Below are 26,901 nucleotides of genomic sequence, written 5' to 3' on the forward strand. Positions count from 1 at the left end.
CCCAGTGCAGGCTCTAAGCTATGGAAGACTTGAGAAATTTAGTTTCCGTTTAGTTTATGATGCCCTTAATTTTCTTCCATGAACAAGGATTGCCTCTGTGCCCTTTGTCTATTTACACAACAAATAGTTTTTGATCACCTACTAAGTAACCAGTAATTTCTGGAAATGGAAGAGTGAGCAGATAAGCCTGGTCCCTTAAATCGGTTGTATTATATCTTCTACTAGCCTCAAGGAGACAGGTACAAGACACTGTGATAAATGCTATGCTGGTAATGGATACAATGTTATAGGAGCACCTATAGTAAGCATTTTAAATCAGGGCTTTGGCACTGAGGAAGGCTTTCTAGAGGAAGTGATGTCTAATCCAAGACCTGAAGAATAAATAGTAATAAGTCAGGAGAAGTGTGTGTGTGTGTGTGTGTGTGTGTGTGTGTGTGTGTGTGTAAAGGTAGGTTGGGGAATTATGTGTGGTAGCAGTATACTGATAAAGAATATTCCAAGAGAGGAAACCACACATGTGAATGACCAGTGATGAATCCAGACCACAGGTGTTAAGGAGGGGCATTGTCTGGAAAGGAAGGAGAAGCTTGATCATATAGGAACTTCTAGCTCATATTCAGGCCCTGGATTTTATCTCAAGAATCAATGGGAGCCACTGAGGAGTTTCAAGGAAGTTGTTTCCTCTGCTTCTAATGCCCTCCCCACCCAACCCCCACCACTTCTCATCTAATCCACTCAACACCCTCTTTCTCTTTAGAGTCAGATTGAACTCTGTGGAATCTTCCCAGGGAGATATAGCTACTTCTTCTCCAACTTTATATATTTATATAAATATTTATATTTTATTTATAATATTTATAATATAAATATATGTAAATATATTTATATATATATATATATTTTTTTTTTTCCCCTGAACACATTTATTTTATATCTATTCACTTTCATCCCTTTCCTAAACTTAAGATCTAAAAATCTTAGGGGCAGGGCCTGGTCTTTTCATCTCACTGACTTCCAAAATTCTTGGCTCTTAGCAGTTGCTCTGTAAATGTGGCAAGAAGAATCAGCAGAAGGCAAGGAGCCTTGGGAGGATCCAATCTAGAAGGAAGTGTAGCCACTGATGCCTCCTGATGGTCTGGGCCTTTACAACTGAGAACATTTGTTTTTGAGGAATCTCAGAATGATCTCATCCAGAGATGACACTTTGCCCAGAAACTTAGGCACAAGATCTTGCCACCACCCTTCCCTCTGAGTAACTCAGGCCAGCTAGGGCTTCACCTGTCTTTTTAATTTTCTGAACCAATTGCCACCATTGGGAGTACCTGTCTAGGCTCCTGCTTCAACCTAGACTGGCTCAGTTTATCTGGCTAGTCTATCCTAGACTGGATAGGCAGCACCATGGCTTTGGAAGTAAACGGACCTGAAGTCATACCTTAGCTCTGCCATTTACTGACTTTGCATGGTGGGTGGAATTCTAAGGTGACCAGCTAGCTGTCTCTTTCACCCTGTTCAATCTTCCTGCCTCCCCCACCCCAAGTATGGGTGGCACCTGTGAATATGATAGGCTACACTCCTTTGGTTAGGTTACTAACCAGTTGACTTTGAGTTAACCAAATGGGAGATTATCCTGGAGGGGACTGACTGGCCTGGGAGCAAATGACCAACTTATAAATTAACTAATGGAGTCATATGGCAAGGGAGTATATGACCTCTACTGGCTGACATGAATTCTGCCAATAACCAGTGAGCTTGGATGAGGACTGCAAACCTCAGGTAAGAATCGCAACCCTGGCCGACACCTTGATTTTAGCTTGGGGAAAGCTGAGCAGAGGACCCAGCTAACGTCATACCTGGACTCCTGATCCCTAAGAGCTATGAAATGATACAATTGTGTTGCTTTAAGCTGCCAATATTGTGGTAATTTTTTATGCAGCAAGGACATGTCAATGGAATGCTAACATGCTGTGTGATTGTCTGACTTCAGACAGTTACCTACCTTCTCTGAACCTCATTTTCATCATCCGTGAACTGAGTGTGATAATCTTCTCTGAACCTCATTTTCATCATCTGTGAACTGAGTGTGATAATCTTATCCCCTCATGAACTGTTGTTGAAATCAATTGAGGTAATGTATCCAGAGTACCTAGTATCCTCAACATGGATTTATTACCCCCTCTGTGCAAATGTCTTTTTTGGAACATTCTGTCCTGGTTGCCCCTTCAAGAGTGGCCCAGGGATTCAAGCTTTAGGAGGATGCCAGGCAGCCCATCCTCAGGCCAGCGTTCTGATGAAAATTCCTATTGTAATGCATAACCATGAGGAGTCCAGAATGAAATTGCTTTGGGAGCCTTTGTGTGATTAACATTTTAGCTGTTTATGGAGTCTTGGCCCTATCATTTCCTGTTTTAAAAAATTAATGTGCTGGTTTATTATTAAAAACCAAGGGGGGGGTGGAGTTCAGTTGGTGCACAGAGAAATAGTTCTAGATGATCCAAATAAAAGTGTCTGAGTAGGGAGAATATTTGGAAGACCCCTTTTTTTTATTCAGATGGTCTTTTAATCCCAGCAATTATTTCTTTTGATGTCACTCCCCCTCTACCCCAGCTCCTTGGCTTCTGTCATCCCGCCCTTACATTTGAGTGGGATAAAAGACATTTGAGTCAAGAGCATCATGACTTTTTAATAATGCCAATGGTGTTGTGTATATAGTATTGTGCAACCCATTGCATCCGAGGGTATTTGAGTCAGAAGGGACTTTGCAGGCCACATAGCTTGCCTCTTTCATTTTATAGGTAAGAAAAAATGAGGTTTGGAGGTTTAATTGCCCAAGGAGACACAGCTAAGTAGTGACTCAGTTTTCTCTGAAGATCTGACATGCTTTCCTCAAGTAATCTGAATCGATTACTTTTGTATGTTTCAAAGTTTAAAGCCTGATGTGGTGATCTAAGGACCACATCTCACTTCTTTTGGATATGATTCAGTGCATACCTCATCGTGGACCCCAATGATCTGTAAGACCACCACCATCTGAGCTCCCACAGGAAATAGAAGGCTTTCTTATAGCCAGATGGAAAGACCCAGTTCAATAAGAAGGGAAGATTTAGGTTGGATTTAAGGAACAGAAATAATTCAGTTGCCAGTACTAACTCTCAGGTGGGACTGAGAAATGTTCTTTGGGGATCATCGATGGGACTGGAGATTTATGTATCCATCAGAGGGATTTAGTCATTAGCTACCTGGCTGTACTCTTTGTCCTCTATTATCCCAATGTATTTCTGATGATGTATTTATTTATTAGAACAGGCTGGGCTTCCTTTTTCCAAGAGGAAGAAAGAAACTCTGTTCTAGAGCCCAATCAAGCGAGATTGTAGTAAAGATTGATGAAGCATTTACTGTGTTTGCAGGAATATTAGCATAGTAGACCTGAGACCTCCATCCTTAGGAAGTCTTCTTTGCAACAGTGGCCTTGGCTGGCATCCGGGAACTTGAATGGCGAATAGTTCCTTACACTGATCCGAAGTGGCCCCTAACTGATAAGAGTGACTCACTGTGCTTAAACTGTTTGTACAAATGGTATCATTCATGCTGAATCCCTGCTGTCCTTCTGGAATTCTGGAACATTGGTATGTGCCAGGCAATGGGTGCTTATGTACCCATTCCCAATAAAAACTTAGGTCATGGTTTCCAGTGAGCTTCTACGGGAGGCAATATTTCACATGTGCTGCAGCAACCCATTGCTGAGGGAATTAAGTGTGTCCTGTGTGGCTGCCACAGGGTATGCCCCTTGGAAGCTTGCATTTGGTTTCCTTTGGATTTTGTTCTACGTGCCTTTACCTTTGTTGATTTTGCTTTACATCCTTTTCACTACAGTAAATCTTGGCTGTGAGTACCACTGTATACCAAGTCCTGTGATTCCTCCTAGCAAGTCACTGAGCCTGGGGCTGGTCGTGACACTTCTTCACTTCCTTAGGGAGAATATATTTATTTTACTTTATTTTATTTCATTTCATTTTTTTGGAGGCTTCCCTAACACCACTGAAGCAGCAGGCTCTATCTTTAAGGAGCTCAAGTTCAAGAATCAATATGAAGAAAGACAGTCCACTCTAAAATACTCAAATGTAACATTACACCTCTTTTATACCCATTGTTTCCTTCTGATTTGTCCATCTGCCCCTCTCCAGATCACATGTGTTTTTCTTTTTAATTTCTTACTTTGTGTTTTCCTTCCTGTTTTTTTCCCAGTGATTCCGTTTGTCTTATCTTCCATCTTGGGCTATGAACTTCATGATGCCAAAGACTCTATAAACAGCAGATTTAGCAGAAAACAAAAATATTAGTGTATAGAGACTATTTTTATGCTCAGAAATTTTATTATTTTTCTTCTGATTAAAGGAAATCACTTAATATTTTTTATCCCCTAGTTTTCTAATTAATAAATGGGGGCAGTGTTACCTGTCTACCTCGCAAAGTTACAGAAGGGATCACATGAGATGGTTTTTAGGTAAGTATTTCAAAAATTTGAGCCTTGTAGTTGTTGAACCTTATTATTCTTCTGGAACAATCCCAGGTGGATTACATGAGAAATGCATGCTCTTGAGATGTGGGCATTCTGTCTCTTTCTTCATAAAATGACACACAAGAGCATATAAAGATTCTCAATGAGAAAGGACCATAGAAATAGTTAGCACTGAGTAAAAGAACATTAAAAAAAGGTTTTGATTACTGACTGCAAGTATTCAAAGGATAGCCATGAAGAAAAAACAAGACAACAATTCAGTATGACTTCACAAGATAGAATCAAGACAAAAAAAAAAAAAGAGAGGAAAGACCTGGCTGAGGTGTGGGGTAAGGATTAGCAGGAGAAACTGGTCGTTGGAACTGTTCAAGATCAGGCTGAACCACAACATCTTGCATGTTGCACAAGGAATTAAACACTAGATTTATGAATCAACTTCTTTTGTGAACCATCCCCACAATTTTTTTGCTGCAACGTTCTCTGTACTATTATTTGAATCTTTAAATAATTCATTCGTGTTTTAGATAAATTTATTTTAAAACTATATTCTGCACATTTGATATTTGATATTTTGTAATATTCATTAAAACACAAAAGTAACTATAAAAAACATACATCTGTCAGTAAACCCGAAACTAGATGCCTTCCAAACTTGATACTTCCTGGAAATTGTTAAGCCAAATGGAAGACAAGAACAAATACAAAACTACAACCCTGGGGCCCTGACTTCTATTCCTGTGAACCTTTTGTTCACTTGCCACCAAATAGTTTTTCTTAAAGAAAAAGAGGGTGCTTCATGTGTGGAGTGGAGAATACCACTCTGCCTCTCTTCATGGGAGATCATGAGGCACTCCTCCACTTCTGCATTTGCTCATTCCTCTCTCACAAACCACCAGGACAATGGGTATAATCTGGGATGTATGGTGTCCTACCTTTTCCTCACTCTTGCTGCCCTGGTTTTGCACCTCTCACACAAAGCATTGGCACTTAATTCTTGACTCCTGCTCTATTATCTTGGGGTGCAGGCTAAGACACCCCCCCCCCCGACCTTTGTCTCATATGCATACTCTGTCTGCAGAAGTTATAATCCTGCCCCATGACCATGGTTAATTAGGGCAGAGAAGGGCACCTGGCCCCAGATGGATCAGTTTTCTTCTTGGGGAATTTGGAATTTCAACCTAGAGACAATGTGTAGTTTTCTAGGGCTGTTTTTTTGTTTTGTTTTTGTTTTTAACAAAGTACCACAAACTGGGTGGCCAGTGGGGAGGAGCAGTGAATAGTTTGTTCCAGGGTCTGAGCAAAAAGCAGGAGGAAACTGCATATCCAATGAAGACTAAACAGTGACTAAAATAAAGGAAACTATACTGCAAGCATCTCAAATAGTATAGTCAGCAGAAGCGAATGCCTGAAGCAGCTAACTTTTATTACAGAGGCTGTAGACAGATGGAAAAATTTTATAATACCTGTTGATATCTTAAATATTCCCTAGGTATGTTATATACATTACTTAATGGAGAAATGAGAGCCATGCTTAATAGAGGAGTGCCTGAAAACAGCTTGATCAGACAGCGGTGCCTGTTCAATTCTTTTTTTTTTTTTTTCTTGAGACAGATAAAGAGAGGGAAGGAGAGAGACCAAGCAAGCATGCGCTAGGGAGGGAAGGAGAGAGAGAATCTTAAGCAGGTTCTGTGCCCAGCACAGACCCCAGTGATGCCAGGGCTCAATCTCACAACCACGAGATTGTGACCAGAGCCAAGATCAAGAGTGATGATTAACCAACTGAGCCATCCAGGTGCCCGCAGAAGTGCCTCTTCAAACTGAGGACCAATTTAAGATCTTTGCAGGTCTTAGGTTCTCTTGTTTTTAGAGTCTCAAATCATGTAAAACATATGTTAATAAGAGAAGTGGTACATTTTAACTTATATGTAACTATCATAAGATTTAATTGTCATTGGATAGCTAACAAAATGTTGCATTCTGGAGGTGCCTGGTGGCTTAGTTGATTAAGTGTCAGGCTTTGGTTCAGGTTGTGATCTCATGGTTCGTGGGTTTGAGCCCCACATCAGGCTCTGCTTTGGATCTTCTCCCTCTCTGCCCCTCCCCCCACCTTCTCTCAAAAAGAAATAAACTTTTAAAAATGTTGCATTCTGTAGGTATAAAAATGGAATGTATTGATTCCTATTTTGCAATTTTCTTATTTTAGAGCCAATACATTTTGTTGCATTTTTGTGTGTCACAGGTGGGTTTTGCAAATTTTATAGGTTTAAGCGTTGTGTTTTTGGTGCCTAGTGAAAGAAATTGGGTGTGTTTGTATCGCAATGTTTTAAAATTTTTTAGTCAATTTATAATTACATTTTTAACAACTGAAAAACATAATACATAGTACAGTATTTACACTTCTGCAGAATTTGCTTTCAAGAAGTGTCTGGAAGTAAGCCCATTTTTCCACAAGCATGAGAAGTAGTTCTGTATTTAAGAAGCTACTATTAATAGCCTCTGCAACAAAAAAATAAGTTCTCATTTTAAAGAACACTTCATTACAAAGTAAACTAGACAAACCACATTTCATAATTAGGTGACTTACATAAGCATCAGTATATCTGATTCAAACTCAAAATGTGTTTAGAAGCACAGCATACAGTCAGTCTAGTTATGTAGTTTCTACATTTTTGACATAAAATGAAACAAAATGAACCACTTCCAGGAAACCAAACTAATAATAAGAAAATGATTAGGTATGGTTACAGATATTACATTTCCTGCTTAAAAATAAAAGGCAATTAAAACTGTTGCCATTTGCAGACATTTCTACTTTTCCTGAGTTAGGTTTCATCCGAAAGAGTGGGCTCACTATTTCTCAGAAGGATGTGCTTCCCCAATTCAATACAATTGCATAAGATGATGTCTCAGCATTTGTTGGGGTTCCACGCTGGGTCTAGCATTTGTGAGTTTTCTCCCCGCTCAGACCTACTCTACCATTTCTGTTTCATTTAGCTCATGACTGGATACCATCCTGTTATTTTCCAACTGCTTTCTGTCTGACCCTTCAGAAGTGGTAAACTCTTTGAAGGATCATCTTTCAGCTTGTGTCTGAGTTAGGAACAGAACCCCACTTAGTGGAAGAATGGATGGTGTGTGGTTTTTTTGTACCAACGCATATTTGCCTTGTCTTTACTGGCTCAGATGGACACCCTGTTCTTTCAAGACTGCTGGCCTGTATTCAAGTTGTCCAAATCAGTACTTCTTGATAATAACTTGAATTAATTATCCTTTGTTCTCAATCTGTCAATTAATCAGTCAATCTACAAGTACGGCATGAGCTCCAATTACGTTCACAGTACTATTTTATTGAAGAGCAAACATACGTATATAATTCAGAAAAAAGGGACTGAGTTGAATAAATGCAAATTTAAAATCTAAAATTTTGGGACAGATACTAAAAACAATGATATCCTGTGTTGGTGGATTTAAGGTGATGTAAGGTGAGGTGTGTGCTTTTATAGGTAGCTGCATAGGGTAGCATCTTTATAAAAATTGCCAATATTTATCAAAAGCCTTGCAACTTTTCCCAAAAGGCAGCTTGGCACAGTGTTTAGGACCATTTACCTGCATTCAAAGCTCGGTTCCTCTGTGGTGTGACTGTGGGGAATTACTTAATCTTCCTCATCTGTAAAATAAGGGTAACAATAGTACCTGCCTGTTATAAAGCCAATATTACTAAAGTAAGGACTGGTGTCCAGCAAACAGTTTGTGCTAAATAACCTTCTAAAATATCTCTGGACACAATATTTGCACTTGTAGAAACTGAGGAAATAATTAGAGATGAGAATAAGAATCTGAGTGTAAGTATGAACATTTAAATATATCTTAAATATCAAACTTAATAGAAATGGTCCAATTCATTAAGGCATGTCCACATTACAGAGTATTATACAACCATTAAAAAATTGGGTTTTCAAAGCACATGGAAATGGAAACGTTCTCAGATATAATGTTACGTTTTGAAAGCAGTATGTCAAATTACCGCCACATATTATGATCCTAATGTTGTTAGAAGGTGCATAGGAAAAATTCTAGAAAGAAATGTCAAGATATTAATGGTAATTATCTCAGGGTATTGAAATTAGGAATATTTTTAAAAATAATTTTGTTCTTTTTTTAATTTTATTTATTTATTTTTGAGAGAGAGAGAGAGAGAGAGAGAGAACAGGGGAGGGGCAGAGAGAGAGAGACAGGGAGAGAGAATCCCAAGCAGGCTCAGTACTGTAAGCATGGACCCCCACACGGGGCTCGATCTCACAAACCTGGAGGTCAATACCTGAGTCAAAATCAAGAGTCAGGCACTTTATTGACTGAGCTACCCAGGCGCACCTTTTATATTTTGTTCTTTATCTTTTCCACCATTTCAAAATTTCCACAAACATGGAGGAAAAAGTTAAAAAAAAAAAAAAAGGTAACACAGGGAAAGGAAAAGACTTATATTACATAACTCCCCCCCCCCCCCCGCCACCACCACCACCAAGCTGCTGGATAAACATACAAAATTAGAATCTTGAATGTCTTCAAAGAATAGCAATTTTTAAAGCAAGATACAGTTTTAGATCTAATTAACTGGAGAGTGTCTTTTTAGTAAACAGCATTATGTATGTATACATTTATCCTCCTTTTAAAAAAAGAACCTTAAAGTGGTGGCTCATGTCCTGGCAGAGAGTTGATGAAGCAAAAGCTGATGAGTTTTGGATAAATTCAACAATAACTCAAGTCAGTAGACCAGTAGGAACCAAAGCCAACTTTCAAGGGGGAAGAAAAAACTACAGACTGATGATCTTGGGAGTTGGTAAAGTAATTTGCAAAGACTAAATGTTATTGCAAATCTGACAACTGAAAGTACCAGAACTCACTCCATCATCTACCAGCTAAATGAGAGAGTCCTCTTACTGGCTTTGGGGTGAGGGGGGATCACGTATTCCATCCTATAAATTCTCTTTCCTGAAGGGGTGAATTATGAGCTCAAATCCCCAAGTTTCTTAATGAAAATGTACCTTCAAATGTTTTGAAAATTTTTCTATTCTCATTTCCTGGCTTGGAAGAAGAAGTATACTTTCATGGTGGTTGTCCAAGGGATATTTACTGCCTAGGCAGTCCTACTTGGATTTTCTTAAAATAATAAGGAAGGGTGGGGGAGGGGAGTGCTCCAAACATCTGCAAACCTGTTCACTGAATCAAGGAAGCAGCTTGGTAGCAAGCACAATAATTATCAATTGAGATGACTGAGGTGAATTTCTTTCTCATTTTTATAGTAGCTGTGTGCCTGTAATCCAGGAACCCTAGAGAAAGTTACATAGGCAACTGTTAAGGTTAAGGATATATCCTTTAAATAGGAATTAGGCATAAGATACATGCTCAGCCACTTTTAAAAAGAACGTGGTAATTGTAATTCATTTGAAGGGAAGCATTCTTAATTTATAACCTTTAAAAGAAACTGTCTTTATTATACTGCAGAGTATTCTAAGTGTGTATCATGGCTAATATTTTATGCATACGTTTTTTCAGTTGAAGGCATTTGCCATAATTCAGCTTTAACAAACTCTGTTCTCAGCTGTAACTCAGAGCATGACATATATCTGTTGTCCAGCTATAAATCTATGGTTGTTATTATACTTTTATGAATCTGATTCATGCAGAAAGCATTATCCCTGCAAGTTTAATTAAGGAGTTAGGAATTTCCCCATTTGAATTCCTAGCATTCTGTACACTTTATTGCATCTTCCCCCGTGAGCCCTAAATGAGATATTTGGATTACAGATCCTTAGAAGAATAAAATCCATAAGCTCTAAATCAGGGATGGGTAAGTGGATTTGATCCAGCTTTAGAACTGACTTTGATGGTTCAAATTGCACAGAGTCTCTTAAGGATTGGATCAATCATTAATATCTAACTTTTTAAAGCTGTAATTTTTGTTACTTGTTGGTATCAGGATATTAAGATGCGGTCTTGGTCTCTTGTTGTTTGGTTTCTTATTTCTGGGAAGCCCTCCAGTCTCTTATTTGGGTTGTGCTAAAGCCAGGATTCTGTGACTCAAGATTAATAAGGCAAAATCAGGTATGAAACAGAAGGAAATCTATGTATGCCCTATTACATTAGACACTGTTACTTTTAGTATAATGAGGTTGTGAATATTTGTGCATATGTGCAGTTGATTTTACAGAAACTATACGTGTCTAATTTCCATTATATCTTTAGATAGGCTGCATATTTAGACATCTTGAATTCCCACCTCAGTTCCAATTTTTCATTCTGATGCTACAAATACAAGAGAATGATAGTAACTATACCAGCTGTTAGTTAAATACCAGCCCTAATCTAAGGGCTTTACCCATTAAATGCTCATAACTAGCCAGTGAAGTCGTTATTATCATGATCCCTACTTTACAGATGAGAAAACTGAGGCAATGAGAGGTTAAGTAACTTGCCTAAGGTCAAAAAGCCAGTAAATGCAAGAGCTGTAAATATGAGCCCAGGCACGTCTAGCTCTGGAACTCACAGTCTTAAGCATTCTGCTATGCTGCCTGAGCTAATACAGCTCTGTCAGCACACATTTATTGAGCATTTTAAACCAGTGCCACTCTATCCTATCAGAGAAGAGAAAATGTTGAAGACTATGTCCTTGACCCCAAGAAGCTTACAGTCAGGTGAGGAGACAAGAAGTACACTCAGCGAAAATTACGGAGGAGTATATGTCATGTTAATAACATTTATTGGATGATTACTCTGTGTCAGCTGCCATGCTAATAACTAAATCCGTGTAACCACAGAAGGCACTATTTTTATCTCAGTTTTATGAGAGAGGAAACTGGAGGTAAGTAATTGAAGTCACACAGCTAGTAAGTAGCAGAGTTAAGCTTTGAGCGTAGGCAGTCTGAGTCCAGAGAATTTGCTCTTAGCCCTTATTTCCCACTGGATGTGAAAATGTCTTCAAATGTATGCAGCATATAGCAGAAAAGTGCAATCAGAGCTTAGTGAGGGTAGGAAGGGTGGAGAGTCCAGTTAACCAATTACTTAGCTAGTTAATTTATTCAGTATTATTGGTTATCTTCGTTATGTTGAGCCATACTGACATAGTTTTGGCTCTCTGATCTCAGTATGCTCTCTTTTGTGTCCAGATTTCTGCACATTTCCTGCCAAGAATATCCTTCATCCTCCGCCTCCCCTAGCACCAACCTACCCGCCAACCTTATCATCTCTCCTGCCTCTATTGTTGCCCCTCCCCACCACCATTGGGTGGCTAATTACGGGTCACCCTTGAGGTTTCAGCTTGAATCCCAAAACTCCTTTCTGCCCCTTCAAGATTTCAGGGTGCCTAGTCCCTTATAATCCCACCCCATTATAGCACCTACCACACTGTGGTGTGATTGCAGCTTTTGTTGTCCATCCATCCACATCATGCCTGCTCTACCCCACCTCTCCCGACCAACACTCTCTCACCCACCCCAGTGATAGTCTTGGAGCTTCTTGAATGCCAGAACTGAGTGTTACTTCCTCTATTGAACCGCAAGCTCCCACTACAATGCCTGACACATAATAAATGCTTTATAAATATTTTTTTGATGACTCACGGAGTTCTATGTGCCAGACACTGTGCCCATAAAACACTTGTCATGTGATAGCACTGAGTGAACATTTGTTTCCATGATCTCATTGAATTCCTAGAATAATCCTCTCAGATATGATTATTTCCATTTTACAGATAAGGGTACTGAGGCTTAAGAACATTAAATAACATTCTCAAGGTCACGTTAGCAAATGGGGAGTGGGAAGTAGACATCAGGTCTGTCGGATCCTAACCTGTGCTGCAGATGAACCAGCAGTGGCAATGCAGGTTCTAGAAGGCATGATGTAGTTCTAATAAGGCAAACAGATGAGGCAAAGGAGTCAGAAATCATCTGTGTTTGTGGTTGGTGGGGAGGACAGCAGGTTTTTCACAGGGATGTGATACACAGACTGGATTGTGACCAGCCTCTTTCTTCAGGGAGGAATGAGGAGTCTTCTATAACCAGAGGACAAGGTGCCGGAAAACTAGTCAAGCATACTTGGATTGGAGTGTCATGAGTAGAGCCAACCTACAACCTCCCTGCAAGGGAGGAACTGGCAGGACTGGAGCAGTGACAAAGAATGTGCCCACCTTATTTCTAAGAGGTTGAGCTTCCTAGGGAAGAGTGGCCTTATCAAACCCTCGGAGGATTGTTAAGTTAGTGTGAAGGCAGGCAGCAAATCAGTTGGCAAAGAGAAGGAAATGATCCCCGCTCCATACTTTATGAGAAACAGGAGTCCAAGCCTTTTCTTTTGTTAGCAGCTCTTCCAATCTCCTGCCATACGCAGTTGAGCAGAGACCTGAAAGAATGGAAGAGTAAGCACAACATCCTTTAGATACTCCTCTTTCTTCTCAATCTCTTCCTGTGATGCCTGCCATTTTACCTATTGTTCATATAAAAATGTTATTGTTATTTATATGCTAGATGCTGCGTTATATGCTTTCCCTTATATGCATATTTTATTTGGTCCTTCCATGATGAAGGGTGTTATGTCCACTTTCTAGATAAGACAATGGAAGATCAGAGATGCTAAGTGACTGGTCCAGTTCCACGGGGTGTAAGTGTCACCTAAGAATTAACCCTTGTGGATCTGACCTCAAAGTCTGTGATCTTAACCACTATCACAGAGAATAAAATAATAACTACTAAATAGTGCCTCCTCTGAGCCAAGCACTTTACATACATAATGCATAAAAATATAATAATATATTTGCTCTAATCATTTACTCCATTCTGAAAAAGTAAGATTTATCTAAAATTCACTTGCTGTCTTCTCTGCAGTAATTTCTTCCCTCTATTTTCCACTACCTTATTTTCTAATTGCACATTCAGAAGGGATGTGGTATCTTAAGGATTTTCTAAGTTATTAGAAATTCTATTCTATTCTCATTTACACACTCACATCCATCTATCAGAACAACTTCACAAAAGAGCTTTAGAAATAAATGTTTGGTGCCCGTGCACTTTCAGGCCCCTTTTAATGAGAAATAGACAGGCGATTATGCCATTACGTGGTACATCCTATTCCTGGAAGCCATCTTAAGCTGTTCAGGATAATGTATCTCTAACATTGCATCAGACTCTTTGTTCCATAGATGCTATTTTTTAGAGTTTTATGAACAGCAAATGGCTCCTGAGGAGAACATTGTCATTGCTCAATCTGGATTTTCCAGCAGTTTAGGGGTAAGGATGATAAAGTGCCCATAGGGCAGTGCCAATTTGAAAAGGATGATTAACTCCAGATTTTCCATCCTTGGGACGTTGTGAAAGCCTGGATCACGGTCTGATGTGTTCCAGATGATATGCAAGGATGTACAAACATGCAGGCTTCCATTATGAGGGAGAGTAGGGACAAAAGAGTACATTCTTCATTCATTTAATCAACCAACGAATACATAGTGAGTGCCCACTCTGTATCAGGAACTGTTTGATGCTGAGAATGCGGAGTCCCTACCCTCAGGCCATTTACATCCTCCGAGAGAGGACAGGCAGTACATAAATAAGTAAATTACATACTATCAGGACAGATGAAGCAGGATTAGGCAACAAGGAGTGATATGGGTGTGACATGCTATTATGTACATGCTTTTATGTAGAAAAGAAAAGGCATCCTTCAGGTTATACTAGCGGAGACCTACAGGAAGTGATGGAACAAGACTTGCAGATATCAGGGAAGAGTGTTCCAGACAACCATGGCAAAGTCCCGGGGATGAGAGTGTGTTTGGTGTAGCAACACGGATGCCCTTGTGGCTGAAAAAGAGTGGGTAAGGGGGAGAATGAGAGGGGGCATCAGCAGGAAAATGGAGGTGAGGGACGGAGGAAGGTTGAGGTGTAGACCAGCTAGCTTCATATAAGCCTTGGTGAAGAGTCCGGATTTTATGCTGTATGGATTGAACAGCCACTGCAAGGGTTTGTGCAGAGGAGTGACACGATCCGACTTACCTTTTTGAAGGCTTCCTCTGCCTGCTCTGTGTAGAATACATGCAGGAGCAAAAGTGGAAGCAGGGAAGCCATAGGTTGGAAGCTGTGTTAGTCCAGGCAAGACATGGTGCTGCTTGCAGCAGAATTGTCATGGTAGAGATGGTAAGTAGGGATCAAATTCTGGGTATTTAAAAGGAAGAGCTTATAGGATTTGCTAATAGGTTGAGTGTGAGAGAAATCGAGATTTGTACCTGCATACCTGGAAGAATGGAGGTGGTATTTAGTAAGAAAGGAAAGATTTCAGGACTAACATTATCTCCATTTTGGACGTGTTTGTTGTGAGATGCTTGATCAACATCCATGTAGGGTAACAGAGGAGGCAGTTAGGTAGTGAGCCTGGAGGTCAGGGACAGGTTTGGGCTCAAGGTTGAAATTTTTTTTTAACGTTTATTCATGTTTTGATAGAGAAAGACAGAGCGTGAGTGGGGGAGGGACAGAGGGAGAGGGAGACAGAATCTGACGCAGGCTCCAGGCTCTGAACTGACAGCCCAGAGCCCCACACAGGGCTCGAACTCCCGGACCGTGAGATCATGACCTGAGCTTAAGTCAGACACTCAACTGACTGAGCCATCCAGGCGCCCCTGGCTCAAGGTTTAAATGTAGAAGTCATGAGCTTGTAATTAATCCATGAGACAAGATGAAATCATCTAGGCAAGAGTTGCCAGGAAAGTCAGTTCTCAACTGGGCTCTTCAAGGGATTCAGTTATGTTATCATTTTGGTGTAAAAATTCCCCACGTGAGTTGCTTTCAGCCCTTCGGAGAGCACAGTGCTTCCCTGCTTTTCCCAAAATAATTTAGTTTAAAATGAGTTAGTTCAAGCTAACTCCAAATTTTGTTTCTAATGTTCTTAGAGACTTAATAGACAGCAGCAAAGCAGATGGTATGCTTTATACATCAACAGAATAATTTTGAGCAGTTTTCTTGTTCTACCTGTTACAAAGTAAATCACTGTGGCCCAACCATACTGTAGTGCATGCAAAATAACCATTTCTCCCAAATATCCACCAGTGTCACAAGTGTGTTTCTGGATTCTTCTTGGTGGTAGTGGAAGCTACCAAGATCCCAAAGCAATTTTGCCTTATGGTCTATGACTTCATCCTAAATATGTTTAGTAAAGCAGAGGCGTGAAAGGAGAGCTGTGGATACTCCAGCTAGGGGTATCCACTAGTATCCTGTACTGGGAAGGCAAGTGAGGGAATGCAGATTAAACCACACTTCTGAAAGTGAATGGTGGCTACATGCCTATTTACCTCTTGTACCACCCAAAGCAAAGATATTGCAGTGATTGTGAAAGGGAACGGTTGAACTATTTTATACAAGCCCCATAAATGGGATCTTATGGCACAGATGAGATTTAGAGTGTTTGATTCAATGGAATAGGGAGATACAGATACATTTAACCCAAAAAAAGAGTTTTGTGTGTTTGCACATGCATACATGTACATGCTCATGACTATATTACTTTTTAAACATGTGGGAGCCTCAATTTTTTTCAAGCACAAGGGCAGTGTTGGGTCCCAGCGTCAGAAAGACTGGCTTCCTGACCTGGTTTTCAAGCAGATGGCTAGGTGCAGAAGAACAAGGCAGGAATGATTGATCAGGACAGAAATGAAAGATGGGAGTCTTGGTGAAAAGGCTGCATATCAGACTAGGCAAAGGACCAGTGGCAGGCCAGAGTTAAGTTGACTTAAAGTTTGAGATAACTTAAATGCTTTTTAATGGTTTCTGAAGAAGGATCATATTGGTCATAGGGCCTAGAGAATAAAGCTGAGTCTGCAGGAGGGGACCAATTGTCTCTGAGTATGGGTGGGAGGAAGGATACGGACTCAGAGAATGAAGCAAGTGCTCGCAGAAGGAATTGGTGTCACTGCCTTTTTTTTTCCTCAACGGTAGCTGCTTTTAGCTGTTTGCTCACCTGTGTGTATGGTTCTATCCCTACAGGAAGAGAATCATATTTTTCTTAATGGCACACTAGTTTCCTTGGCATGATTCCAAAATTGCAGTCTCCTAAAACAACAAATTGAGTTACACACTGAGGAAGGCTGGTAGACACTAGAAATTTTATTTGGGAGCTGAGTTATCCAATGCAGTGGTTTCCAGAAGGTTCAAATAATCTTGCAATTATGGTGCCTGAATCCCTTTGGAGGGCCTTCTGTGATATCTTTAACTGTCAGTCACAACATTTAAATGAAGACAGCTGTAATTTGAAAATAGAGTACTTAGATGGTAGGTACACAGCAAATATTATGGATTTTTTTCTGTAAGTTCTCTTGCTTAATATTAGCAGGGAGCAGCAGATAAATCATACTTTTTTTCTCTGAACTTGCACCATGTGGCTATTGCTTTAATTTTGACTACAATGCTAATAGCTTGGTAAAATACTTAATTTTACCAGAATTAAATCTTGGTACCTTTTTACCCCCATGATTATAGTACAGTTGTTGCTATTATAATCCTAAATAATTATCAACAATGATTTAATTTTAAACTAAAGTATTATGAAATTTAAAATACCCCTCAGTGTACAATTATATTGTGAAAGATATTAAGACAGTGCTCTCTATCAGTAAAGTGTATCCAGAATGCTGATTTTATTTATTTGTATGAGCTTTCAGATGAAAGAATACATAGGCTATTTCACTGAGAAATTAAAGAACAAATTTAGATAATTATAATTTACTTTCTTTTTTTTAATGTTTATTTTTTAGAGGGAGAGAGAGAAAGAGAAAGAGCATGAGGTGGGGAGGGTCAGAGACAGACAGAATCCTTCCAGGTTCTGAGCTGTCAGCACAGAGCCCAACTCGGGGCTCGAACTCATGGACCACGAGATCATGACCTGAGCCAAAGTCAGATGCTTAACCTACTGAGCCACCGAGGTGCCCTTAATTTAGGTTCTTAAACTTTTTCTTTTACATAATACCCAGATAACTAAGGTCAAAAGGAGGCTTTGATGAAGGATTATCTAAGTGTCTCAGTTTTTAATTTTATTTTGTGAATGTACACATGTAGTCAAAACATCTAATATTTTATGGAAGTTTATTCTCAATTAAAAATGACCCTTTTTTATTTTTATTTTCTTTTTTTAAACAATTTTTTAAGTTATTTATTTGTTTTGAAAGAGAAAGAGAGCACAAGTGGGGAGGAGAAAGAGAGAGAGAGAGAGAGAGAGAGAGAGAGAGAGAATCCCAAGCAAGCTCCACACTGTCAGCATGGATCCTGATGAGGGACTTGAACTCACAACCCATGAGATCATGACCTGAGCCGAAGTCAAGAGGCTTAACAAACTGAGCCACCCAGGTGCCCCTAAAAATGCCACTTCTTAAAAAATGTATATTTATTTTTGAGAGAGAGAGAGAGAACACAAGGGGGGAGGGGGCAGAGAATCAGAAACAGGCTCTGCACTGACAGCACAGAGCCCAATATGGGACTTGAACCCATGAACCACAAGATCATGACCTGAGCCAAAGTCAGATGCTCAACCAACTGAGCCACCCAGGCACCCCAACAGGACCTTTGAAGAAAACCAATATATTAACATAAGCAAAAAGAAGAAAATAAAAATCATCTATGACCTTGCATTCTAGGGATAGCAACTGTAAGCATGTAGGTATCTAATAGTTGATAGATTTCAGATTGAAATATCAAAAAAGACCACTCCCAAAAAGTCTCCATACACACACACACACACACACACACACACACACACACACAGAGAGAGAGAGAGAGAGAGAGAGAGAGAGAGAGAGGAATAGGACAATACTTGTACAGATTTTTAATAGAGAATGATTTAATTACAAAAATCTGTGTGTCTTCCAGTGCCTGCACCTTGAGTTAAAAGTTTCATTTTAGATTCTGATTTCTGGTATTTTAAATAATTCATTTAAATTCCTTGACTTTTTAATATTTCCCAATTGGCTGTAATTAATCTCAGAAAACTCTAGGACCTCGGGGTAGAACCAGACTTTGCAAGTAATCCAGTTGACTCCTGATTCCCATGCCAGATCTCTTCTTCATGTATTTCTGCCTGTGTGTTTCAAGCCTGGACTTGATTGCTTCTTTAATGAAAGACTCACTTCCTTTTGGGGATTTTCCATTCTTGAAATAATTCTGACTGCTTGAAAAGATTTCCGTAAGTTGTTTTACAGACTATCTATTTGCTCTGCAACCCTCAGAAGCTTCTGAGAAAGTTCAGTCCCTCTTCTGTGTGACAGCAGCCCAACCACAAAATTAAACACAGCCGTAAATTGCCCCAGCCTCTCAGCTGCTTTCCCAGTTCCCTCTTCTTTAGCATAAGTGCTACACATTCCCTGAGGCTCCTTTTATATTTCAGTCTTAAAACACCTAACAAGCAGATAGCTTTACTCCATTATCATAGAAACTCTCAGGTTCACAAAGGAGTATCATTTAAATTAGATACAAATTTGTCATGAGAAATAATTATAGTATTTATTTTTTTGTTGAGAGATAAAATTCAATGAATTGCTATGCCGAAGTTGGGCAGTGTAACATGCAATATTTTTCTTTCAGTTATGTTTTATTGGGCTATTAAAACTCATACTTAATTCAATAAATTGGATTTTCTAAAGGCCTACTTAGATTCATTTGGTATATTTATGGACCACCAACTATTGGGTGTGGGATAATCATGAAATTTTTAGCCCCCTAACTATTCCAGCACATTATTAATGCAATATATAATTTCACAAATTATCTAGTACCAAGATCTAGCTCTTTGAATACACTGCATTTAAAAGCAAAAAGCTCCAAATCTGCATACTTAATTATACAGCATTATCATTTCTATCCCTAATTCTTTAATCAAAACAGTCATTAGCATTGCAAATAATAAAGGAAATTGGATTATGAAGGAAATAAAGATTAGTGACTCTAAGATCAGATAGCTGGTTTGCAAGTCAGGTCGATACTGGGCTTTATTTTATAATTCAAATAAATAATGTAACTACCTTGTCATAAACCTTTTCAGTTTTAAGGATAAAGCACTAGGTATTTTTGTTTTCTTTGGTGCAAATTTTGCATGAAATCCGTGGGTAGCTAGAAGTTAAACTGTTCACACATTTTAACAGAATGGCCTATAGCATCACGACTCATCCCAAATTGGGGACAGTGATTTGGGAGGTATCATTTATGAGAATGGTTTTTGCTCCGTTCACTCAAAGGCATATCATTTTAGGTTCCAAGTTTTGAATGGTTATTTGTGTGGCTGGAGTCCCTGGAGTTCAAGTATTTTTATTTTCACTGTTCAACCAAAAGCACTGCCTTACAACTAAACACGCATTCCAAGTAATTCAATGAGAAGAAACAGAGCAGGACTTGGTAGAACTATAAATAAAATTAATTAAGGCTCCTACCAAGGCAAAGTCTGGCAAAGAGTCCTGTGTCAGCTCCCACCTCCAAGGCAGTCTTACTCTGTGCCCTGGAGGCTGGAGAGATTCACTGGGCCCGTGTCTGCATAATGCAAAAAGCATCTCTGCTATTTAGACTTCTCGATTGTACATATTAGGTATATAAATATTAATAAAACATTTCTGCCCTTAAATATTACATGTCACAGTTAATATTCTGTACTCTGTCTGGATATCAGGTTTTCAATATTTGCTGTTAGAACTTTATTAATAAATGTGAGGCTTGTTTTTCCCTTTGTGGGAATTTTATGTGGAGCGCTACGTTCAAACTACTAAGGGGCAAAAATAAAATAGGCCCTTCATTTACTGATGGGAGATAGGAATGTAGCATGTGCCCTACAGTTTTAGCAATATAAGATATTACTGAGATAAATGTTATCTTAGACACAGTGGCTTTCATCTTGTACTTAACATAGCAGAGGAATGTTTTGCTGTGACAAGGGGCCACAGAGGCTCACTGTGTTGAAAAGCTAGAACACCAAGATATCAGGGATGCCTTAAGAAGAGCATCCTGCATTGGTAGGAGACACCAAGGTGGCGGCTCTCAACCCAGCTGCCCATTATAATCCCCTCAGAGCTTTACAAAATACTGATGCCTTGGTCTTCGCCCCAGGGATTCTGATTTGACTGATTTGAGGTAAGGGCTGGGCATTGGAAATTTTTTAAGTTTCTCATGTGATTTTATTTATTTTTTATTTTTTTAATGTATTTATTCATTTCTGAGAGACAGAGAGAGACAGAGCATGAGCAGGGAAGGGGCAGAGAGAGAGGGAGACACAGTATCCGAAGCGGGATCCAGGCTCTGAGCTGTCAGCACAGAGCCTGACGTGGGGCTTGAACCCATGAACCATGAAATCGTAACAGAGATCATCACCTGAGCTGAAGTGGGATGCTTAACCGTCTGAGCCACCCACGTGCCTCTCTCGTGTGATTTTAATGTGCAGACACTATTGAGGACAGTTGTTCTGAAATCACTCCTGACAGAGATTAGAGATCTAATCTGATTCTGTAATTTTAAAATCTAATGTGGTACTATGATTAAATTTTAAAGTATGGTCCCAAAGAGAACTCTAGACCTGCAAAATAACCTGTGCAAAGAGATTCTATGGTCACATAAACTTGGGAAATGTTACCTATCTCATCATTTTCTAGGAGAAACTCAATTTGCCTTGACTCATTCAAGACTAATGATAAAGACACTTGTCGTACCTAGTGTTTCCCAGAATTTTTAACCAGGATCCTCATTTTTTTTATAACATCCATTATAATCCCATGAAACTAGCATTCTGTAGTCCACATATTGGTTATGCTGCTTTATGTTTTGAATTATTTCTGAACTCTGTGTTTAAAAAAGAAAATTAAAAGAATGTCCACATTAGTTGCATATTTATACACTATACCACAAAATGCATGAAATTCCTATTGGCCACGTGGTCTTAGATTGGTAAATACTGTATCTGTGGCTGTTGAATAAAGTGTATGTTGGTGTGACCCTTACTGGAGATACTTCTTACCTGGGGCTATTCCCATTGGACTTGGTATTTACTAATGCAAAGGGCCTGGTATTAAGGTAATCCATCACTCATGCTCTATACGACAATAAGCAGAGAAGGGCTGCGGGGGTCTTGTTGGAAAGTTACCATCTTACTAGTTACTTAATTATTTGAACTGATCCTCTATGCAGCTTCAGTCATGAATTCCCTGTCTTAAAATGCTTTTCCCTGTCTTAAAATGTCAAAAACATTATGGAATGTGTTTCTTGGGCAGGGAAGAAAGCTGGAAGATTTGGAGATATGGAAAAAGTGGAGAATGGAATGATCAGGGTTGTGGAGATATAACCAAAAGAGGGGGGTTTTACTGACAAAGTCAGGCAGAGGGGGGTGGGTAAATTGGCCTTACGGCTGGCAAAGGCAATAGACATGTCATTTATCATTTCTCCTTGGGTAGAAACGAAGATGTGACTAGAATACAAACCAAAAAGCAAAGCTACCCTTGCTGTCTGTTCACTTCACATCTCAGGTGTTGTCTCATTTGGTTCCTTGGCCGCATGCCAACTTGGTCTCCTCCTGTGCTCATTTCCTTTCCTTCGCTTCTAGAACTGGTCTCCCTCAGGTTGGCAAAGAGACTCTTCTTGCCTTTACTCTCTCATGGTGGCCTGTGCCCACTTACTTCCATTATGAAGGTTTCTTCTGTTTTATCCTAACTGTATTATCTTTATATTAAAAACATAACTAATAAAACTTTGTATTTACTGTAATATCTTTAAGAGTAAGAATTTTATTGTCTATTCATGTGTCCCCAGATCATGGAAGACACCTAACAGAGTGTCAGCAAATGTTTATTAAACTACATTAATTGACTGATCCCATAACACTTAAAAGATCCTATTAGAGAGGTGGAGTCAAGTCCAGTAAGAAACACCACCAAAAGGTATAGTGATTTATATTTCTCATGTATGCTTAAAAAGATCACTCTGATTCTAAAAATGGTGAATATTTATTGTAGAAGATTTTTAAAATAAAGGAAGAAATGAAGAATATAAAAATGATGTATAAACTCACCACCCCAAAATAACCATTTTAAAGTCTGAGTATTTCCTTTCTGATCTTTTTCTATGCATTGGTACAGGTCTGTCTGTCCATCTCCCTATCTAGATCTATCTAAAGTATGCTTATAAGAGAATGTGGATTATACTGAAAAAAGTGATTTTTGTACCCTTTTCCATTTAAAGTTATATTCTTTCTTTTTTTTTTAATTTTTGTTTTTAATGTTTATTTTTGAGAGAGAGAGAGAGAGAGAGAGAGAGAGAACAAGCAAGGGAGGGGCAGAGAGAGAGGGAGTTAACAAAATCTGAAGCAGGCTCCAGGCTCTGAGCTGTCAGCACAGATCCTGACGTGGGGCTTGAACCCACAAACTCTGAGATCATGACCTGAGCTGAAGTTGGATGCTTAACTGACTGAGCCAACCAGGCTCCCCTAAAGTTATATTCTTTCATTTGGCAACTATCTAGAGGGCGTAATACCATGTACCAGGCACTATTTGAAGGTCTAGGGATACACTAGTATCCTGAATGTTTGTCTAAAAAATTCATTTTTAATGACTTACTAATATTTCCTAATTGAGGTTAACCATAATTCATTTGAATTGCTTGTTGTTGTTGTTACCATTTCACACTATTATTAATAATTCTGCAACAAGTACCCTCATTGATTAATCTTTGTGTTCTTCTCTGATCACTCAGGATAGAAGGGAAGTTAGGAGGGTAGCCATCAGATTATACGGCATAAACTGTTCAAAAAATTATTGTGAGATGCTTCTACAAAAGCAAATTATGCAGATAATAATATACAAATATTTTTATAATACTGATAATTATTGGTAATAATTTGTAACCCTGCCCCAGTAGTGTGTCAGAGTAACCATCCTGCCACCCTCACTGGCATTAACTTGTATTTAATTGTTAAATATATTTGTCTGCCTATGGATTGCCTCATATTAGAATCTGTTTGTTCCAGTAGGTCTAATGTTCACATTTGAATGTAAATATATAATCTTTGTTTTTCCATTCATTTCTGTTGATATTCACTCATTATTACCATTCAGAAAATACAGACTTTAAAAGAAACTCCTGAAACCTATTTTTAAGGATTTTCTTTTGAGGATCTAAGTTGTATTGTAGCCTACTGCAAAGTCCCAGGGTTTTCAGAATGGTTTCTTGCTAGTTGCTTTCCTTGGTTAACATATTCAGTTCAGGTGCTCACATTTAGCAGAGGTACATTAAACAAGGCAGATGTTCGGTAAAAGTCAAGTGTCCTTCAAAGAGTAATAACAGCATCCCAGGGGCTCCCTTAGAGTGTGAAACCTTCTCTGAGACTCAGCGTAATAATTTGTTGGGAGAATCCTGTTCCAACAGTCTCTTCATGGAAAAAAAAATCCAGCTTAACCTAGATCAGCATATGGCATTGCTGTTCAGTGTGGAATGCTATCTCTGCTTTTAGACATATGAATGGAAAAGGACCAGGTATTGTCATAGAGAACAGTTTTAATCCCAATCACTAATATAAAATTATCAAATTCTGAAGGCAAATTATCAACTTATTGAAGGGAAAATACATCCAAGGACAAGAAATGCCATTCATCAAGACTTTCTCAATGTTAATGTAGTCTAAATGGAATGGCATTTAGTTTAATTAAAGGAAACTAAAAAAAATAACTGGATGTATTCTCCATCTTCGAAGTTCACCATGTCGATGATGCAATAAGAAATTAAGGGGGGGTCAGCTGATGTTAAGAGCTAAGTGTCTTTGCTTTTGGCACACAAGGCGGGGCTAGTGGCTGGCTCCATGTTTGGAGTGACTCTGAGTCTGGTTTTACAGTTTCTTCTTATTGGGCCTTTTTTCCCCTCCATAGTTTGCTTCTTTGCTTCCTATGAACACACACACCTTAGAATTTATATAACTTGTTTTTTCTGTTGCTTCTGTCATGCAACCCAGAGGTCAAAGAGCAGATCTGCATAGGACAAATTAGGATTTCTCAACCTTGGCACCATTAGATGAATAGTTGTCTGTTGAGTAGGGCTGTCCTGTGCATCATAGTATGTTTAGCAGCATCCGGGGCTCCTGCCCACTAGCACCCACCTCTTTCCTAGTTGTGACAAACAAAAATATTTGCAGACATTGCCAGATGTCCTTTTAGCGGCAAAAGTGTCCCTGGTTGGGAACCATTAGAAGGAAGTCGAGTAAATGTAGCCTAGTTTTCATAAGGGATCCTCTACTTCACCTCTTGGCAGAGCACATTCCATTGTCTACCCAACAGTCATAGTGGTCTTCCCTAAAATAAACTCTTGTCCCCTCCCTACTTAAAACATTCTGATGGCTTCTCTTGGCACTGCAATAAAATCTCAACTCTTTGCAACATTTTTTTAAGACCTTCCGTAATCTTGCGCCAGCTCACTCTCTGACCTCATAGGTTACCCCACATCCTTCCCTCACTCTTCTGCATTTATCCTGGTTGGAGTACCTCAGAGAGGCCTTTTCTGCCCATCTCTGAAAATAGTGCCTCCTTCCTTCCAGCCACACTGTTACATCATCTGTTTTATTATATATATTATATATATATATATATATATATATATATATATATATATATATATTAAGCACTCTGTAAGTGCCTATTATAGCCTGAGTTTGCTTGGTATCTCTGTTTTATTATTTTATTGTTTTTTTCCCCAAGTACAGTAGAAGATAAACTCTATGGGTGCAAAGGGCATTTCTATTTGTTCACTACTCCCCTTGCCCAATGCCTAGGACAAATCCAATTCTTTATAGGTGCTCAAAAAATATACTGTGAAAAAATAAATAAATAAATGGGTACAAGTAGGCAGAGGTAGAGACTCAGTATGTATATTTTCCCTTTTTCCATATTCAGAGTTGACAATTTAGTAATATTTAAAATATTTCAAAGAGTTAAACCAGTACCGAGAACAATGTAAACATCCTCCTGTATCTATTATCCAGACAATGTGATCTTGAGGTGCAAAGGAGGAAGTGTGCTATTATGAATTTGACAGAATCAGTGTGCATATGTAAACAGTATTTTAAAAATTCATCCTCAAGACTTTTTGCATCTATATAAGCCAACATTTTTGTGTTGAGTACTCAAGTGTGGAATGCTGAAAAGAGTAAAATTCATTTCCCACCATCAAGGGGCTCACAGTCTGATGGGTGCACAGGCACAGAGAAGGAGACCATTAAAGATAATCTGAGGAGTGCTTCAATGTGAAATGAAGCATCAGGGGCTAGGGGAACACTTCAGAGAAACTCTGGAACAGACAGGAGCTGGAGTATATGTGTTGGGAATCCGGGAAGCCTGACCAGAGTTCTAATTCACAGAATACTCTGATGTATTTGGGTAGAGAATCCCTCCCATGATTAGAGAAAGGAAGGTGCCTCATTAAGTAAGGAGTAGCTTTGGGAATTGGCTGTGCTCCATGGCCCCAGGAGCCGCCAGATTTGGAAGGCCTTTCTTCACTTCTTTTTCTTTCCATTTTGCCTTGATATATGTATAACACCCAGAGTTTCCAACTTCCAAAAAACCTTCTGAACCAGGAAGAAAAGAAATTTGCTTTAGAAGAACAAACATTTGTGTATTGCCATCAACTGCCTTTTCACTGCCACGGCTAGACAAATCTGTACCATCAAATAGTGATATAATACGAATACTCTGCCCTCAGTGACAAGTCTAGTATAACTATGGTGCCCAAATGTTTCCTCTCATTTTTGAGTATGGTTCTATTTACGTGGGAGCAGTGGTTTTTTTTTTTTTTCAGGTATTTTCCATAATTCCAGAAAATGTATCTAGGGTCTTGAGGTGTAGGTATGTAATGGGAATCCTATAAGAGTGTATTTTTTAAAGTTTATTTATGTATTTTGAGAGCGAGAGAGAGAGAGATCATGAGCAGGGGAGGGGCAGAGAGAGAAAGAGGGAGAGAGAGAATCCCAAGCAGGCTCCACACTGCCAGTCAGAGCCAGATGTGGGGTTCGAACTCACGAACCGTGAGATCATGACCTGAGCCAAAATCAAGAGTCGGTTCTTAACCAACTGAACCACCCAAGCACCCCTCCTTTAAGAGCGTTTTTACAAAATATTTTTGAGAGAAAGTTTATGACATAGTGAGTCCCACTTATTAATCCTTTAGTTGGGTGGTTTGTTCAGTGTGGTTTGATTGATCGGGTTCTTCATGGAACAGCAACCAGGTCAGTGAACAATTCTTGTAGATATTACATCGCAATACGACAGAAGAGCTCAAAAGGCAAATGTCTCTCAGATTAATGTCATATATGAGAGGCAATTCATACTCTTCTTGATTTTAGGGGTGAGTGGAAGCTAT

At 39.1% G+C, this 26,901-nt stretch overlaps 1 long non-coding RNA gene across 6 annotated transcripts in view; it reads left to right on the forward strand.

Annotated features, from left to right (window-relative positions):
- LOC131494476 (uncharacterized) overlaps positions 1 to 26,901 on the forward strand; it is a 259,326-nt gene that overhangs the window by 27,333 nt on the left and 205,092 nt on the right. For all 6 annotated transcript variants that reach the window (XR_009253424.1, XR_009253425.1, XR_009253422.1 and 3 more), the window contains one exon: positions 22,315 to 22,442. This is a non-coding gene — a long non-coding RNA (uncharacterized LOC131494476). The remainder of the gene's footprint in view (positions 1 to 22,314; positions 22,443 to 26,901) is intronic.

This window comes from Neofelis nebulosa, chromosome 14 (assembly GCF_028018385.1).
Source record: "Neofelis nebulosa isolate mNeoNeb1 chromosome 14, mNeoNeb1.pri, whole genome shotgun sequence".
NCBI lineage: Eukaryota > Metazoa > Chordata > Mammalia > Carnivora > Felidae > Neofelis > Neofelis nebulosa.